The 20,162-nt window shown below is 35.8% G+C and overlaps 1 protein-coding gene and 1 pseudogene across 1 annotated transcript in view; both read left to right on the forward strand.

The window, feature by feature from the left end:
• Window positions 1-267: 267 nt before the first annotated feature.
• The window catches only part of MCU (mitochondrial calcium uniporter), a 199,149-nt gene continuing 179,254 nt past the window's right edge, over window positions 268-20,162 (forward strand). Inside the window, exon 1 of the mRNA XM_045522785.2 lies at window positions 268-333. The gene's annotated coding sequence lies outside the window, so the exon portion shown is untranslated. The remainder of the gene's footprint in view (window positions 334-20,162) is intronic.
• LOC123619197 (U6 spliceosomal RNA) lies at window positions 10,000-10,093 on the forward strand (annotated as a pseudogene).

Raw genomic sequence — 20,162 nt, forward strand, 5'->3', positions numbered from 1 at the left:
ATGATACAAAAGTATCATTTTTGATATTTCAACATTTCAATACCATTTTGATGTTTGATATTGATTGTCAACAATGTAGTATAGATAAAGTTTTTTTTTGTTAAGGGCTGGATATTTTCTGAGGTCAGGGGTTAAAAGTAAGTCAAGAAAGTATGATACTGCTCCTTCTTTCCCCAAATCAAACTTCCTTTCATTGTTCTTGATGGGTATCATATGATTTTATCCAAAGCCACGTAACTTTGACTTTATTTTTTCTGGTAGGAAATCGAAAGAAAACATTCAAGGGATCCACAGCTTTCCCAGCATGGTGCAGAACAGTATTCAAGATGCAAGGTAGGTAAATTAGGCCCAGTATCAGTTGGCTTTGAGGATGCCTAGGGTTTCTTATTTCCATTTATGTCTGCTTTGCACTATAAAAAAAAAAGCAAACTAAAGCTATAGTATTACTGCTGGTAGGAGAAAAAATATTAATAAACCATGAACTATGATTGACCTCTTCCTCCTTTTACTTCCTGATTCTACTTCTGCTGATATGATTTACTTAATATCTCACAGCCACTCTTAAAAGCTAAGAACAAGTGAAAAAGTAGAATTTGAATTCTGAATTGCTTTTACTATAACATTTATGAAGAGTTTTGGAAGGAAATTTCTGTTATACATAATCACACCTTCTCAAAACTAGAGAATAGTACTTACATAGTGGATAGGTGCACCTTCTAAGACCAAAAACCCAAGAGATGTTCTGATCACTAATTAAGAGCTTAGAACCATTCAACTATTTACATGAAAATTTTCATTACTATTATTTTAAAGTTAAAGTAATTCTAATCTTAAGCCATCTATTGATCTATATACTTTTCCAAGAAATTGTTTGTGCTTGCTATAAACAGTTGTGTGTAAACCCAGAGGGCTAAACTCTTACGTAAAGTATGTCAATTTGAATCCATGGAGAAGCAGACACCAAGATGAAATTTGATGAAAGACAAAGGGGAAAGGGGAAGGAGTATATAGGGAGACTGATGCAGGTCTAACACTTGTGACAGGAGAGAGGGAAGGAAGGATTGTGTGGATTGTGTGGGAAGAGCCTCAGACCCAGAACAGTTCTGAGAAAATCTCACCCAGGCCAGTGGGAAATCCCTGAGCTGAAGTTGCCAGTTAAAGGAATCCTGCTCTGTATAGGAATGGACTGGTTCTTACACCTGCTGTGCTCAGTCATTGACTGTGAATAGCCTAGGGGAAGCATGGCCTGACCCAAAAGCTTTAGACCCAAAAGTGTGTTAGCTGTCAATCAGCTATGCTCCCTGCAGCAGAATCTCTTAAAGGGAAATCTGAGTTGGGCACCTCCATGACTACCACAGTCCACCTCTTGTTCTGCACAAATCCATTTCTTCATGTATGTTCGGGAAGTAGATTTGCTATGGTTCCTGTGGGCTTCTTTTCTTAAGAGGAAACTTAGAAGAGGAAGATTAGTGAGACAAGCAATGGTCTCCCATAACTGCAGTTAGTCTCAGACCACAACTAGGATACATCATTTCACTCTTTCAGTATCCATTCTAAGTTTCTCTGATCCTCAGCTATTACCTCCACAGTTCATCAGCACAAATTAGCTAAGCCTAGCATATTCAGTTGAGTATATATCCCAGTTTTAGAAACATACTTTCTGGTAATACGTTCATAAGGTGGACAAATGTGAAAAGTTCTTTCAAGAACTAATCAAGGAACCCATCTTACATGGGATCTGTTTAAAAATTTGGATCACGCCACCTTAATTTGTAGATAATTGTGGTATTGATGTTTGTGAGCAAAATAAAGTAAATAGTGAATATGGGGACTATTTTGTTAATTAGATCCCAAGAGGCAACTGTATTTTATTAGAAACACTTATTGACTGATTACTATGTACTTACTCTTTTTCTACTGTTCTAATATTATGTAATATATTTTACTATTAGAAAGTTAAATTTGCTCTACACAAGTAGATTGTATTGGGTAGAAGGGAAACAAATGACATGTCATACCTTTGTAGACGGGTTATACCCTTTTATATTTTTATTATTAATTCTCTTTATTATTCTGTGTATTTAAATTAGTGAATTCCCTCAGACCACTTTCTTTAATTCTCTAGGTCTCAGTTCCTTCAGCTATAAACTATTATGGTATTTGTCACTACGTCATGCAAATTAATTAGGAATAGTATTTATTATAACTAAATTTAAAAAAAAAATCTTTGAGGACTAATTATTAATACCAGTTAAGTGCCTGGAAATTTTTGGCTCAAACAAATACACTATAATTGTTTCTTTTAAAGCAACTTAATGATTAGCCTTTCAACATGTTTTAGAGCAGTCTGCATAAGTGGCAGAAATTATTTAGAGGAAGATAAAAGCCACAGCTTTTGACTAGCAGTATAAAATATTTTCTTTGTACTTTTGTGCAAATAATTTAAAAGTTAAAAGTAACTGGAATTTCTCACACATATCACATAGGTATATTAGAATCATTAACATTTATAACCATTAAAATCTATGCAAGGTAAATTGTACAGTAACCAAATAGCTGAAAAGGGAAGTTCTTTATAGGAGAATTCTAGCTAACAATTACAGATGAAATCACAGAATTTTAAAAACCCACAATTTTGCAACTCCTAATGAAATAATGGACCTAGGCAATGATTACCAACAGATACTAAAACCATTAAGAGGAAGATTGAATGGAGAACTTTACTGTGGATCCATCTACCTGAAAATACTTGAACCTACTGGTCAAAATTAACATGATTAAAAGTGAGACAGCCTTGCTATCCTGGTTGGGATCCCGGAATAGAAAAAAGACAATTACTAAAACCTAAGGAAATCTGAATGTTACCAAAACTTGAATGTACTTGCCCACCGCACAGCAAGGCCAATCTGTTGACACTAGGCTGTGGTGAAAGAAAGTATAACTTTCTTTATATGCAGGGTGTAAAGCAAGGAAGACAGGCAGCTAATGCTCAAAAGACCCAAACTCCCTGATGGCTTTCAGGGAAGAGTTTTTAAAGGCAGCATTTGAGGTGAGGGTTGCTGCTTATGGACTTTCTTCTGATTGGTTGGTGGTGAGGTAACAGGGTGAAGTTTTGGGAATCTTAATCATCAAATTTCTGGTACCAACCAGTCTGGGGTCTACTTATTTGTGGTCAGCATGTAGTCACCATCTTCCACTTGGGCCAGGGTCATAGTTTCTGCAGAACAATTCAAAGATATGAGTTAGATTGTTATGTATATCCCATGAAGAGGAACTAGGACTTTGTTTTATCACTGAACTACTGTTCAAGCTATGTTGCTTAACTGCTCTTCCTTTGTTTCTGCATTCCATAACTCCTCTAATTAGTAACTACTTGAGTCTACTCTTTGGAACTCAGGGAAAGTTTAAGAAAGTAAAACCTTTTTCTATAAACAAGAAATGGGGACACAGAAGGGCTTTTGTACCTGGGAGGGCCCCACAGGGTCCCGCTCAGTTACATGAATAAACGATGAACTTTAGTTTATAATAAGGTATCAATATTAGTTCATTAATTGCAGCAATATATCATATTAATGCAAGATGTAAGTAATGGGGAAACTGCAGGAGTGAAGGTAGGGTAAATCCAGAAACTCTACTATATGCTCAGTTTTTCTGTAAATCTAAAACTGTTCTAAAAAATTAAAGCATATTGATTCAAAAAATTGGACAATCAGATATTATGTTTCTCCTGCTGTAATGAAATAGGAAGTACATAGAACCACCTACGAAGTGTCCTTGCCAAAAGGACTGAACTGGAATCTAGTCAGGCATTTAGGTCAAATTACTAGCTTACAGGAAATGTGTTGGATAGATTGTGGGGCCAACTGGCATCCTTCGAAGTTCAGCAACCCCCATTCCTGGGCTCTCAGATGTCTGCCTGCGATCCTTCAAAAGATAAAGTACATTCTTTACTAGGCATGTTTGCCCTAACAGATTAATAGCCCTAGGTGATGCCTAATTTCACAACAGCTCTGGTTGGTTTGTTTCAGCCCACATCTCTACCTTATCAGAGTCATAAGTCCCACTGCCCCTTCACAGACCCTAAACTTCTTACCTCACCTACAACCAATCAGAGACTTGTGCATAAGCCGATTAGGTGCCTTGTGACCCCTTGGGACCTTATGTAACCCTCCCTAATAAAAGACCTCAGTAACAGACCCTCGGTGCTCACACAGGCATCTCTCATCTGTGTGGCCTGCTGTTGTCTATGGCAGAGCACCTGATAAACTCCTTTTCTATTTTCATCCTTTGTCTTTGGTAAATTCTTTTACCACCAGTGCAACAGCCCACTTAACCCCACAACATAGATGACTATGTTAAACAATACCACAAGAATGCAATCAATCTAGAATGTGGAATTTTTACAAAAGACCCTGTTTCTTAAATAAATAAATGGCAAAAAAATTGGGAGAGGAGGAGGTGTAATAGACTAAAGACTTAAGAGATGTGTCAACCAAATACAATGTGTTGCCTTTATTTGAATTCTGATTCAAAGAAATCAACTGTGAAAAGGTACCTGGGGAAATTTCAAAATGGATGAGAGATTAAATAATGTTAGGGAATTATTGTTAATTTTTTAGGTGTGATAATAACATTGTGATTGTTTTCTTAAGTTTTTATCTGAGAGATACATATCTGAAATATTTCAGTTTAATGTGAAAAGAGGAAAAATTTTAATATTTTTTCCATATGGAAAAGGATAAAGTTAGGTCCCTACCTCACAGTATACACAAAAATAAATCCCAATTAAGACCTAAAAGTAAAAACTTGTACCTTGCAAAAGTTCTTATAAACCACCTGAAGAGAGAAGCAATTTCTATGCAGATATCCTATAAAAACTGAGCACATGTGTATTGCAGCATTTTTTATAATAGCAAAAATTGGAAAAAACTGATATCCACTAGAAGAATGCAATCAAAGTGATTTATGTATATAATAGCAATCTATACAGTGTAAATATAACAACAAAGATAAATCTCTAAAATATGATGTGTCAAAAAAAGTAAATTTCAAAAGGTAATATAAAATATTATGCCAGTTATTTAAAGTTTTAAACACACAAAAAGTACTGTGTTGTTCATGGATACACATAAGGCAGAAATATAAAAACAAACATGGAAAGAATACATACCACCTTGAAGATAGTCATTATCATGAGAAAAAAGAGGAAGAGAAAGAGATGAAATGGCAGGGCTTTAACTTATCTAGTGCTTTTTGCTTATTTTTTTAAATGAAGCAAATAAAGTAAAATTTGCATGTGAATACTATTTTTGTATGTTTGATATATTTCACAACGTAACAAAATAATGAGATGCTTGAAGTAAAAAAATGAAATAATACATAGTCAAATATTTTGCTATAAATCTGATTGACATACTTATCCAGATGACCCTGAAATGTGATCCAAAATTACAAATTATCTAGAATAATTCTCCTGGAATGGGGTCCGCTGCCCCAATTTTTTTTTCCAGGTTGGCTTCTCAATTCAAATGACTTTGTATTAATGGGGATGGGCCCAGTATTAGTATCTATCATTATATATCATTATGCATTCCTCTCTCAATTCAACAGAAAATACTAAATGCTCACTGGGTGCAAAATACTGAGCTAGTAGGGTTCCAGCCTTTCAAAACCTAATTTCTTTCTAAGCTAAATAATAGTAATCAGTAAATCAGTATCAACTACAGATGGTGAGCTAAACGGGTGTGAATCTCACTCAGCAAGCTTGGATGCACAAGATAGAATACATTAGTTTTTAAAAATAAAGTCAGAGCTCCATTTGAAATCTGACAGGAAATTTAGTCTTATTTTCTGGTGCCCCTTTCATATTTCCTCAGTAGCTGCCTAGATAATAATTTACCCTTTATTGACTGCCCTCATTTGATTTACTTCCCCATTCCCCCAACCTGATTTACTTCCTCATTCCCCTACCCTCCAAAATAAACTACTTGTATTTGAATCTTCTTGTTGGGTGTGCTTATAGGGGAACCCAGACAAAAGCAGTTAAGCAACAGGGCATCCTCACCTCAACTGAATCTCTTAGTTCATAAATATAAGAGTTGTGTAATCATGATGGACTCAACTACCGTATTTTTTAGCATAGTAAGCATCTTAAATTCCTTCCATACAGCTGTTTACTCTAAAATAAGAATGCTTTAACCTCCTTTACAAGTAATTAATTGTACTGAAATTTTAATGACATGTTTTCAAGAGTGCACATAGTATAAATACATAACAGAACACACACCAACAAGATGTTACAGTAATGATTCATGGGTCATAGATAGTCATGGAGTGCTTTATGGGTGTGTCATACTTCACTAGGTTTAAGCTTCCGTTTAGACCCTTGAGACATATATTTACTGGGCAGCCACAGTGCTAGTCAGAATATATCAGAAGGAATTTTCATAAAAATAAGAGAAATAATAAACATTAGACGCTCCAGGCACCTTACATGTTAAAGGGTTCTCCTCCCAATCCAACAAGTGGTGTGGCTCCCTGCACCATCCTTTTTTTTTCCAGGATGGCTTCTCAGTTCAAATGACTTTGGATTCATAGGGATGGGCCCAGTATTAGTATTGTTATAGTTCATTATACATTCCTCTCTTAATTCAATAGAAAATTACTAAATGCAAACTACTGTGCCAAGGTTCCAGCCTCTTCAAAATTTAATTTCTTTCTAAGCTAAAGCATTTAGTCAGAAATACTAACTATATTCAGATTGTGACTCCAATTATTGTTTGTCCTATTTCTCCATGAGCACATTCAATATTTCTATTCTAAGGGACTATTAATTCTTGACCAGGGGCTAGCAAATCATCTTTTTCTTTACCTCTGCTTACCATCATTATGCCCTAGGTAGGAACAGCCCACTTACTTTAGTTTCTCAATGAGGAGTAATGAACACAAGTCCACAACCTAGATAAGGCTTTATTCTGAGTAGCAATTAAAGTACAGCCATCCCTTGGGAAACTGCTTCCTGTCTCCTGAATTAGTTTAGGGCTGGGAAATTGAAGCTCAAAATACTTACTGTAGCTAAGTCACATTAAAAAAAAAAACAGTACTTTGCTGTGTTTTAATTTTTTAATTATGAAAGTGATATATGCACATGACCATAAAAAGTTAAGCCATGTTGTAAGGTATAAAATAAAAATAAAGACATTTCCATTTCTTGATTTATCAACTTTCAGCAATATCTACTGATTGCTAATTAGGAAAGATACAAAATTTACCACTCTTAAATTACTTCTCACTTTTCCTTATCTTCTCTCCTTTCAGTTTTTTTTCCCTAGTAGTTGCCTTTATAACTTTAAATTGTATACTTGGGTCTTTCTTTCTTAATCTTTCAATTTTAGTTTGATAAATTTTAAATTTCATCAGGCTAAAGTATTGTAGGATTGCTATCAATTTCTAGAACAAGACAGGTGCATTATCTGTGCATTTAAAATATAGCCAATAATTCTGTGGAGTTGAAAACTATTAGCATTCTTCAGTTATTGAAGCATTTAGTATCAAACTAATAAAAAATTAGCAATAGGTTTATAGAATTTCTAGATTTTGAGAAAACTTAATATTTTACAAGCCTTATTATAAATTCAGACTATAAAATATGAAATTTCATTTATATGAAAATGAATTTAAAAATATTTACCTAAGTCTTTATGACTTTTTAAAATATGTCTTTAACAATTCACTTTTATTAGAGAAGGATCTAGAATTATTGTAATCCAGCCTAGGTTAAATTCTTCTTTATAAATAAATAGTTCTAATTATATTTTTCAAAACAAGGACTTACAGTAATAATATCAACAACTTTAATTATGAATAGTACATAGTACAGCTTATCCCATATCAGGGTGCATTTGCAAGCTCTTTGTCATGTGATAACCATAAAAAGCACCAATTTAGATCCTATGAGATAACATCTAATTTAAGAAGGAGCAATAGAAATAGAAGTGATTATCTAAGAAGAATCCCCAACCACTTCTTGTTCTTTTATCTACAGGAAAAAAAAATGCTCTTGCAGGAGAGTTAGGGGAAGATTAACCCAAAAGAAAATGAAAACCCTGAACTTTTTTACACAGATAAAAATGCAAAGTAGATGTATATGTGCTATCAATTATTATACCTTTGCAATAGGTCAAAAAACTGTTTTAAGTAAGATTAGATAAAAAGAGAAAAGACAAAGTGGGAAATGATCCTGTGGCAATGTTTATATACTGTTTAAATCAGAAACAATATTCTAGAAAAAAAAATACTTTTAACTGGCATGGAGTACTTTATAGAACAAATTCTTACTTTGCTCAGAATTGTATTTAGGATGAAGGAGAATAATAATTATATCCACCTCAAATTTTGCAAAATGTTTACAGTCCTAATACTATATCCTGAACATTTCAGATCTCCTTTGTTTCCCTGTAAAAGCAGTGAAAACATCAAAATGCCACCAACTGTCAGTTTTCTAAAAATAAAGTTTGGTTTTTTTCTCTTGCAAAGATTTTACGTATTGGTTTTAAGTAGAGGCTAAAGTACCCACCTGAATCCTGTCAAGAATATTGGTAGGCAGTGTGCCAAGGGGAAAGGCACTCTAAACTGGCATTTGAAGCAGAGCTAGGTTATTCTCTCAGCAAGTTTTTTAACCTCTCCAAGCCTTAGTTTCCTCATCAGATGGTGAGGATGATATTATCTACCATCTAACTTCCCAGAGGAGTCTTGAGAATCAGAATGAAATCATGTATCTGAAAATACATTGTCATCTATAAGACACTATAGAAGTACTTATTATTACTTCAGTAAATATTCATGGGTAACTTAATATAAGAATAACATATTGAGTAATATGAAACCAGAGGAAAAGAAATCGATCTTGACCTCAAGAAGAGTCACCCAGCAACAATAACAAACAGAAGGAGGGAGAAGGGAAGAGCAGGAGAAAGGAAGAGGGAAGAGGAGGTAGAGGATGAAGGAGTCATTAACCAATATATTTTATCATTTTGCTCAGAGCCATATTTGATAGCATCTTTTGGTTTGCAATACAGGGGTCCTCAAAGAGGCCTAGAAAAATAAAATGGGTTGTTCCCTAACTTCTCAATGTTCTTTCCCTACTTTTATAGGGATCAAAGTTAATATTTTAAAGAAAGATTAAATGTATTAATTATTTTATTTAATCCTCACAAAACCCCTCAAGGCAGGTATTATTGATCTTCTTTTACAAATGAAGGAATCAAAGCTCAGCAAGTTTAAATTTGTTGGTCCCAAGACCCACAGCCAATAAATAACTGACCAAGATCTTCTGACTCCCGATCTAGTACTTTGAATTTCCATTTACTGAAACACTTGCTTCTAACATCTCTGGGTCTTCCAGAAAAATATTATTCCTATTCCTGCCTTTAAATTGACAGTTGTGTAATATCCAATGGAAACAACACAAATATTCATCACTGCTTGAATGGACAATCACAAAAGACCCTGAATAACCAAAGCAATCTTGAGAAAGAAGAACAAATCTGGAGGCATCACGCTCCCTGATTTTAAACTGTATTACAAAGATATACTAGTCAAAACAGATGATACTGGCATAAAGCAGACACAAAGATCAATGGAACAGAATAGAGAGCCCAGAAATAAACCCAAACATATATGGCCAATTAATTTATGACAAAGGAGCCAAGAATATACAATGGAGAAAGACTATCTCTTCAATAAATAATGTTGGGAAAACTCATTGGCTATAACACAAAAGAATAAAATTGGACCACTAGCTTACTTCATAAAAACTAATTCAAAATGGATCAGAGACTTAAATGTTAAGACCTAAAACCATAAAAATCCTAGAAGAAAACAGGTGAAAAGGCCCTTGACATCAGTTTTGGTAATGATTTTAATGGACTTGACACCAAAAGCAAATGTAGCAAAAGTAAAAATAAACAAGAGACTACCTCAAACTAAAAAGCTTCTACAGTGCTCACTTTGGCAGTACATACACTAAAATTGAAACAATACAGAGAAGATTAGTAATGCCCTTGTGCATATTCGTGAAGGTCCTACTGTATAGCACAGGGAACTATATTCAATATCTTATAGTAACCTATAATGAAAAAGAATATGAAAAAATATATGTGTATGTAAAACAATCATTATGCTGTACACCAGAGACTAACAACATTGTAAATTGTCTATACTTCAATTAAAAAAAAAGTCTTTTGTTTAACAAAGAAAATCATCAACAAAATGAAAAGGCAACCTACTGAATGGGAGAAGATATTTGAAAATTGTTTATCTGACAAGGGGTTAATATTCAAAATATATAAAGAACTCATACAACTCAAAAGCAAAAAAAAAAAAATCCAATTAATAAATGGGTAGAAGATCTGAATAGATAGTTTTCCAAAGAAGGTCAGATAAATGGCCAAAAGGCACATGAAAAGATGTTCAATATCGCTGATCATTAGAGAAATGCAAACAAAATCACAATAAGATATCACCTCATACTTGTTAGAATGGTTGTTTTCAAAAGGACAAATAACAAGTGCTGATGGTCATATGGAGAAAAGGGAAGCCTTGGGCACTGTTGGTGGTAATGTAAATTGGTGAAGCTACTATGGAAAACAGTATGGAGTTTCCTCAGAAGATTAAAAATAGAACTACCATTCGATCCAGCAATTCCACTTCTGGGTATTTATCCAAAGAAAGCAAAAACACTAATTTGAAAAGATAAATGCACCCCCATGTTCATTGCAGCATTATTTACAATAGCCAAGATATGGAAGCAACCTAAGTGTCCATTGATGGATGAATGGATAAAAAAAATGTGAGATGGATATATACATATACGTACACACACACACACACAGAGGAGTATTTTTCAGCCATAAAAAAGTGAAATCATGCCATTTGCAACAACATGGATGGACCTTGAGAGCATTATACTAAGTGAAATAAGTCAGGCAGAGAAAGACAAATACCATATGATCTTGGTTATATGTGGACTCTTAAAAATAAAAACCAAGCTCACAGATACAGAGAACAATTGGAGATTGCCAGAGGCAGGGAGTGAGGGCACAAAATGGGTGAAGGGAGTCAAAAGGTACAATCTTCCACTTATAAAATAAGTAAGTCATGGGGCTGTAATATACAGCATGGCAACTATAGTTAATAATACTATATTGTATATTTGAAAGTTGCTAACAGTAAATCTTGAAAGTCCTCATCACCAGAAAAAAAATCTGTAACCATGTATAGTGGTGTTAAACTTTTTGTGGTGATAATTTCACAATATGTACAAATATCAAATTATTATGTTGTACACCTGAAACTAATATAATGTATGTCAATTATACCTCAATAAAAAAAATACATGAATGGACAAATTGAGGCATAGCCATACAAGGAAAACTATTCAGCAATAAAAAGAAAGAACTATTGATATGCACAACAACATAGTTGAATCTCAGAATGATTATGCAGAGCAAAAAAAAGCAGGCAAAAAAGAATATATACAGTTTGATCCATTTATATAAAATTTTAGAAACTGCAAACTAATCTGTAGTGACAAAGTAGATTTGTGGTTGCTTAGGGATGTGCGTAGAGGGAGGCTGGGATTACAAAGAGGACAAAGATGATTTTGTAGTGGATGGAAATGTTTGAACTGTGGTGATGAATACATGTATCAAAACTGATCAAGTTGTACACTTTAAATATGAGCAGTTTAATATATCAATAAATCAGTAAAGCTGGGGGGAGGCAATTAAAGAAAAATGTATTGTTTTAATTTCCTGCAGAATCATCTGTGATTCTTCCAAAGAGCAGCCTATGTTTTCCATAATTCGAGAGTTCATTTAATTAGGTCAGTTTAATAATTTCTTAATTTTGATGGTAAGTGGTTTTCACAACACTGACACCTTTATGTTTAAATCTGGGCACTTTACAAAAAGCTGAGGAGGGTGTTATGATTCTTTCTCAGTAAGTGGCCTACGTTTCTCCAATGTCTGCAAAATTTTTAAGAGGAATAAACTTTTCCCTTACCCATTATTTTATTAGGCTTTGGAATTACAAGAAATGGAGAATTAACCATAGACTATTTTAATGGAAGAGAGCCTATTGTAAAGCTACACTTAGACTAAAATTGGAACTGGATTTCAAACTGAGAAGTCATCAGGGTCTGAGGCAACTCTAGGAATTAGCTGTCCTTTCAGAGCATGCTCTGTCTTTTATAGCACCTTTTCTCTCTACTTCTCTACTCTATTCTCCTCCCTCTACTCATTGCTTTATTCTCTCCTTTTATCTTGCTGTGCCTAAAATATCTTTAGTTTGCCCCTCCAGATCCACCCTTCACCCTTCTCCACAGTGCTGTCTTTCCTGGAAGCCTGGCCTATATAGATTATAGCAACAGAGTAAGGTCAGTGTAGTTATTCTCTTGGCTCCCTCCCTGCAAGGTCATGTTAGGCAGACTGTATCCCTCATCCACAGATCACTGCTCCTCTCAGGATGACTCACTCTTCACAACTCTTCCCTTGCAATCTCTTCTTTCCCTCATTCCTTCAGGTCTGTGAGTGCTAATAGCTCCCTCGATACCTAGATTGGGTACTTCCACTATCACTGTGGTTCTCCTGCCCACACATTTGTAATTAGTTTCTTTGGAGATAAACTCTCCTCAACTTATCGTCACTTGCACATGCCATCTGTTTCTTGTTAGGACCCTGAGTTACATACTTGTTTATCTGGTTGTTTTTTGTTTTTTGTTTTTTTGGTTTTTTTCCTGTCTTTTATCTCACAGCTTCTGCTTCAGTTTGCCATAATCCACCACAGCTCCAATTCTACCCTTACCGGCCATTCTCTGTATTTTCCAACTCTAGTATTTGAATGAGAAAATTTGAGCCAATTGACTCATTTTGATTTTTCATGCCAGGCTCTATAGGAAGACACAGGCTAGCCTAAGGACTGGCAGCTCTTAGGACAGGTGTTTGTCGCCAGGCCACATTACCTGGGGAGGGAAAGTATGAAACAGAAAAGTAGCATCAGGGACCATGGGTGAGATGATTTCTCTTAGAAAGTAATTTGAGTATGTTAAGTATAATAATCAACATGAAAAGTATTAAGGATGGATAAAATATTCTGGTTACTCTTAACTGTGCCAATATTTGGTAATGTACTAATATCCATTCTCCTATGGCCTCATCACATTAAACTTCCTTGTTCTCATCATTTGTGATGACCCTGAGGAATCCAAGACTTGAAGTTGATTGAAGTCATGGTCTCAACAAGATTGCATAGGCAGCTGAAGTACCAGAAATAATACAGGCTTTAAAGCCAAAGAAACTTGGATCAGAACCCTAAAGCTGCTACTTATTTGCTTTATTACTGCTTTAAACTTCCATTTCCTCATCTGTAAAATAAATATACTTATATCTACCTTATAGAGTTGTTATGCAGATTAATGAAGGCATATGTAAAGCATAAAACATAGTACTAGATACTAAGTAAATGGTAATTATTATAATCTCATATACTTGTTTTAATTAAGCATTCACAGCAAAAGCTTTTGGCTTAATTTAGGAAAAAAACTAAAGGGATGGGAAAGGAGAAAAGAAAGCCATTTATTACTCCTTTCCCTATCTTGCCCCACTTAGCTGCAGGTACCTAAGATCTTCTAACTTTGTGAGCTCAGTTGCACCAAATTTGAGTCAATCCACATCAAGCCTAATAGTATATTAGAAATATAACTTCCACCAGCAAATGAGTCTGAAATCAATCTTGCTTTGACAAACATATCCTATATACCTACCATATGCCTTTAGCTCAACTCTCATTGTTTTGACTGATCTGTAGCATATTCACTTTGATTGTTGACTTGCATTATTTCTTCCCTTAGGACCAGTATCCTAACATGAACCCTAGCCTGGCTCTCTGGGGCTCATGAAAAAGAGATGCTTATTCTAGCACTTGGCAGTCCCTTCTCTCTGGAGCTGACCCAACCTCTGTGTCCCCAGCTGATGGCTAAGAACCTCCTTCAAACTGAAAAGACCCTACTAATCCTACTTATATCCTTATTTGTCCAAAGCCAGTTTGGCAAATAGGTTTTATACCAGGTAACAGCAATTTACTGGTAGTTGCTTCCTGGAGCACTGTGTTGAGAAGTAGTAGAGGCCTTTTCTGGCTGAGTAGGCAATAGAACCATAACTGACAGAGAAAGTGGTCGACATGAAATCAATTCCCCAACCTGGAAGGGAAGGGTGGTGGTGCCACACATTGACGTTGGCTCAGAGATTCCTGCTGCAGGCAGGAATCTGTGCTAGATTTAGACTCCTTATGTATTAATTCCAGCCGTTGAGCCTGAGTTTTTCCACATGCATTTGTGCTATGATTTGGACTGAGGTTACCTTCATAGTGGTGACCATTCCAGGCAGCAGGGGGCCGTGGCTGACAGTCATTGTTCTTCTCAAGGCAGGGTAGCCCACTCTACCCTTTAGGCTTAGGGTGGTGGTAACAGCTTCTCACTGTTAGAAACTCTGTGTTACTTCACTGTCATCTGTGGTTCCCCTATACTCCACCTATACTTTTATAAATGATCTCTCCTCAAATTATCCCATTTTGAGCTTGCCTGCCACCTGTTTCCTGTAGGTACCCTAACTAACTATGCACCGGGCACTGAAGATATAACAATAAACAAAGATTAAAATTCCTACTTTCTGGTAGTTACATTCTAGCCAGTTTTAAAATGGCTTATGGTCAGGCCTGCATTAGCTATAGTCTTGCCTGTCCAAAATTTATGTGCCTGTCTTGTCATTAGTCACAATTAAGGAAGTCCACACATGTGCCTACAAGTATATTTTTTGTGTAAACATGTATAATTAGGACCTAAGGAAATCCTCAGGGTAGGAACTCTCAGACTCCCTCAAATCTCTCATGTGTTGCCTTCATTTAGTCAACAAATATTTATTAAGAGCCCTGGGCTCAATACACGTAAGTTGCTTGTTACCATGTTGTAGGTGTGCTACAGGCCAAGGGGTGAAGGGTGGGTAGGGAAAAGGAGGGTACACAGATGAGTAGGAAAGGTTGTGTGAGAAATAGACCCATAAACAATCACTGCACAATGTAAAAAGACCATAATAGAGGTTTGTGAGAAGTGCTATGAGAGTATAGAGGAGATAATGACTTAATTCATTTTGGGGATTGGGAAAGTCTTCTTGGAGGTGTTGTTTAAGCTGAGCTTGGATGGGTGAGTATTACTCTGCCAGAAAGAGGAAAAGGGAAGGGTGTTTAGGGAGAGGAAAGGAGTTTTGGAAAGTCTTAAAGGTGTGTCAGAAAATGACAAATAGTTTGCTTTGCAATGTGGAGTACCACATTGGGGATAGTGGCAAGGAAGGAGACTGGAAAAGGAATGCAGGGTCCAGATGTTGAAGGGGAGTTGTGTGTGAAGTGTTTGGAATTATTCTAGTAAGTAACAAGAAACTCTTAAAATAACTTTAAATAGAGAAGTAAAATAATCAGATTTATGTTTTAGAAAGAAAATTTGGGGAGTAGTGGATATGGAAAAAGATTAAAAACACATAGGATATGTAGATTTTTATTGCAACAGTGTAGGAGAAAAGTGATGAGGGCCTGAACTAAAACAATGACAATGGAAATGGAGACATAAGGGGTGGTGAATTTCACTGATGTTTAGAAGGTAGAATCAAAAGGTTCTGACTTATTGGATATGGATAGAGATGGAAAGGGAGGAAATCGAGATGGTGCAAAACAGATGGACAACTAGTCACTAATTTGGTTAAACAGAGAAAGAGAAACTGAAATCTATTTTGCCAAAGGAGAAGCCAACAAGCAAGCTGATTATGTTGCAACAGCTGAAAAAGTTCAGTAATAGGAGGTATCAGGTTTATCAGAGGCTGAGGAGTGAGTGAACACAGGTGAGTAGGCTGACAGTCTGATGTACAAAGAGTGTCAGACTCACAGATTCTCTGTTCCCCTGGCAAGTATCCCTTCACTCTAGCAATATCTTTTTTCTTTTTTTGAATTTTGAAGGATTTAGAAACATCATAGTAACTTGACATATTGTATAGCTTTACATTACTGTGTTTCACTAGGTATTTAGAGGACATTTTAACATATTCAGACTAGCAATATCTTCTTGAACTCAACTAGAAAGGCCTTGAGACAGAGATATTAGGCAAAGTAGAGGGCCTGAATGAGACATAAAACTTAAAAAGAGGATTAAGTGAGTCTCCCAAATCCTGAGACTACACCCTCCCCGCTTAATTCCTAGAATGTTAGTACCCAGTCAGTGCTCCCAAGCAGCAGCCTCTGACCAGCCTCTCCCCCTACAGGAATGCCCACTAGGCAATAAGCCTCACTCATACACAATAAACTTGCAATCAGGTCTTTCAGTCCCTGACTCTTAAATATGAATGGACACTCAAGAATCACTAGAAAGTGAAGAGACTCTGTTAACAAGTGAGCCAGAGATAGATGCAGAGAAAAGGGCCTTGGAGTAAACAGAGTGAGTACAGGGAGCTGAAGAAAAAATATTTCTAAAAATTAGTTTCCTCAGATAAAAGAAGAGATTTCATTCATGAAATAGGAACAGTTTGCTTTTAAAAAAACATTTAGAGAACAATAAATAACTCTGGTAAATTAGACACATGATATAATTAAAGATATACAGGAACTTCCTAGAAGTTAACACAAGAAGTCAGAGATGAAGAATAGGAGAGAAGAGATAAGAAAATGAAAAAATCAATCCAGGAGGTCCCACATACAACTGTGAAAGAACAGAGAAAATGGAGTGGAAGAAATGATCAAATAAACAACACAACAAAATCATCAAAACTATCCATCAAGTGTAACAGTAATGACATTTCAGACTGCAAGGACTAAAAAAAAAATATCTCCTATATACTCTTTCTCAGGAGGCTACTGGAGGATACCCAAATGCAAAACTAAACCAAAAAAAGAAGAAAAGAGATTCAGGAAACACATTTAATACAGCAGGAAGGTGAAGAGAATCCCAAGGAAAACCGTGAAGGTGCATCTCAGGATGACAGCAGCCATAGAGACAACACCAAATCCAAACTGGAACAGGGCACAGGGTTCTAGAAGAAATTACTCCAGGAGGGAAAAACAACAACAACCAGATACAGTGAGCACACTGAAAAGATAAAAATGGCACTTTACCATTTTGGTTTTTCTCCCAAAAACATATAACCTCGATCTAACCACGAGAAGAGTATCAGACAAATCCCAATTCAGCGACATTCTACAAAATACTTGAGCAGTGCTCAAAACTGTCAAGGTCATCAGAAACGAGGAAGCCTGAAAAACTGTCAGATGTAGGTCCAAGAGGAACCTGAGGAAGCATGACTGCAAAGCATAATGTGGTACCCTGGAACAGAAAAGGGAGAGTAGGTAAAAACTAAGAAAATCTGAATAAGTTATGAAGTATAGTTAATAATGTATCAATAGTGGTTCATAAATTATAACAATTAGCTAATTGTAACAATAATGTACCATACTAATGTAAGATGTTAATAATAAGAGAAACTGATTATAGTTTAGGAGACACCTCTGTACTTTACAATTTTTCTGTAAATCTAAAACCATTCTAAGTTTGTTTTTTAAAGAGCTAACTGGGGAAAGTGGGAGACAATCATAAAGTTCAGAAAAGCTAAGAAATTATATAAAAATGCTTTCATAGTATATCTCATGGCTCAGCACTGCATAGTATTTATGTAATCCTAATAATGTAAACACTAATTATCAACTTCATGAAACATCATGATATAATTGAATTTAGAAAGAGAAGTAAATATGTAGGTGTAGGTGTAAGATTTTCAAACCCTCATCTTCTTTAGAAGGAAGTCAGTAAATAATGTCTAAAATAGAAAACTCAAGAAATAACAGCATACATATATTATTTAGAAACATGGATGAAGGCAAGTGCCAGTAGAAATTGTTTTTAAAGTTGAAAGTGGCCACCTCTGGGTAGCTAGTTGCTGGGAAAGTTTTGGAGAGGAGGGGCAGTGTTTCACCATTTTTGTTATAATCATTTTAGCATTATTAACCTTTAAATCTATGTTATATATTACCTTAATTTGATAAAAAAATAAAATTTTAAAAAGAATGGAAGATATTTAGATTGAAATGGGGAGAGAACGATATTTCTTTGATGGTAATGGTCTAACAGTTAAACCTATGGTAGTTAATAAAAGGGAGCAAATGAGATGTCCCATTTGTTTTGAACTACTTTGAACTTCCTTACCTAGGTATGAAGGGATATTTTAATACTGTGACACAAGACAGAAATCATTGTTCTAGAACTAAATGATCTTAGTCTTTTATTTTTCCAATCCTGGCATTAAGTCAGGTAGATGATAAAAGACAACAACCTCCTGCTGGGTTGTCATGAATGCACTAGTCTACATATCTTTTGAGAATCAGTGCCTACACACATCCACGTAGGTTGACAGTTTGAACCCCATAGCTACTGGCAATGATATTAAGGACAACTCACTGTCCACTACATCTGGGCAGGATAATACCACTAGTCTAGTTGCAGTTTCTTCTAAAGTTCACTATCGTAAAGAGGGGTAGATTCACGACAGGGAGAGGCACCAAGTTCGCTGTTACCTTCTTGCCCTTGTTATGGCTTAGGGCTTGCCATTAGAAGGGTAATACATGAATTAGCAGCATTAGAAACACTTGGAAGCTTGTTAGAAATGCAGAATTTCAAGCCCCATCCCAGTCTAACTGGTTTAGAATTTGTGTTATAACAAGATCTCTAGGTGATTCAGACGTACTGTAAAGTTTGAAAACCACTGATCCAGGGCATGTTTTTCCAGCCGCAGTTGCAGCCCATTAGTGGGTCATGAAATCAATTTAGTGGTTCTGCCACAAGCATTTTTTAAATAAATAAAACAGAAAGTATCAGAGTGCATTGCAATTATAAGAGTATTATTTTGTGAAACTCTTGCTTTAGTTAATAAACATGTTTATATTTACTGAATCCTGATGTAATATGTGGGTCCTGGTCAAAAAAGTTTAAAAGCCTCTGTTCAGGGCACTGTTTCTTCAAATGTTGTCTGTGTGGGAATTCCCAAAATTTAAATTTAAATTAAACTAAAATTAAATTAAAATAAAAAATTTAAGCTCACAGTGAGGAAGGAACAAGAACTTGTATTTTAAACAAGTACTCCAGGTAATTCTGGTTCTGATGCACACGAAATTTGAGAACCACTAGTCTGGCAGTGATTCTCAGACTTTAGTACACATTAGAATCACCTGGAGGGCTTGTTACACCACAGGCTTCCAGACTTTCTAATTGAGTAAATTTGGGGTGTGGCCCAAGGATTTCAGTTCTAATAACTTCCCAGGTGATGCTGATGCTGCGAATCTAGCCACCACAGGTCCAGAAACATCAAAATACAGCCCTGAAGGGCTTGATGTCAGGATATTTGCTTCAAGCTGAATTATTTCTCTAATTTATGGCTAAACTCATCAACTCAACAAATACTCCCATTAATTTTATACATCATCCCAGTATCATCATATAGCAAAAGGCCCTTTCTTAATTGTTTCAAGGAGGATCTCAAATGAATATGTACAGCTTTTTACTATTCTAAGAATCATGTTTCTATCCAGGCAAGAAATATACACCTTTTGCCAGTTTCTCTGTTCTCCTAGTGCACCTTCTACAGTCATCAGATTTGCACTCAAACAGGAATGTGATTAAAATTCAGAATTTGTGGACTTTTTTATTCACAGATTCTTTTAGATGAGTACTACTCAGTGCATGGTCCTGGGATAGGCAGCTTCCCTCTCACCTAAGTGTGCATCAGAAATGCAAAATTTCTCACAACACCCAGACCTACTGAATCAGAATCTCTGGGGTGGGGACTAGTCATCTGCTTTGACAAGCTCTCCAGGCTGTTCTTATGCACCGTAAAGTGCAAGAAGCACTGCACTAGGTCACTTATAGTTGCTAGAGGCCCCTGTTAAACTGAGATATCTCTGTATCACCACACTTAGATTCATCTACGCTACTGGGGAGCCCAGAAGCAATATTTACTTTGAGGGTGTGACCCTGGATTTTCTGATGCAATGGCCAACACAGTGTACACAGCCTGTAACTA

Source organism: Camelus bactrianus, chromosome 11 (assembly GCF_048773025.1).
Source record: "Camelus bactrianus isolate YW-2024 breed Bactrian camel chromosome 11, ASM4877302v1, whole genome shotgun sequence".
Lineage (NCBI taxonomy): Eukaryota > Metazoa > Chordata > Mammalia > Artiodactyla > Camelidae > Camelus > Camelus bactrianus.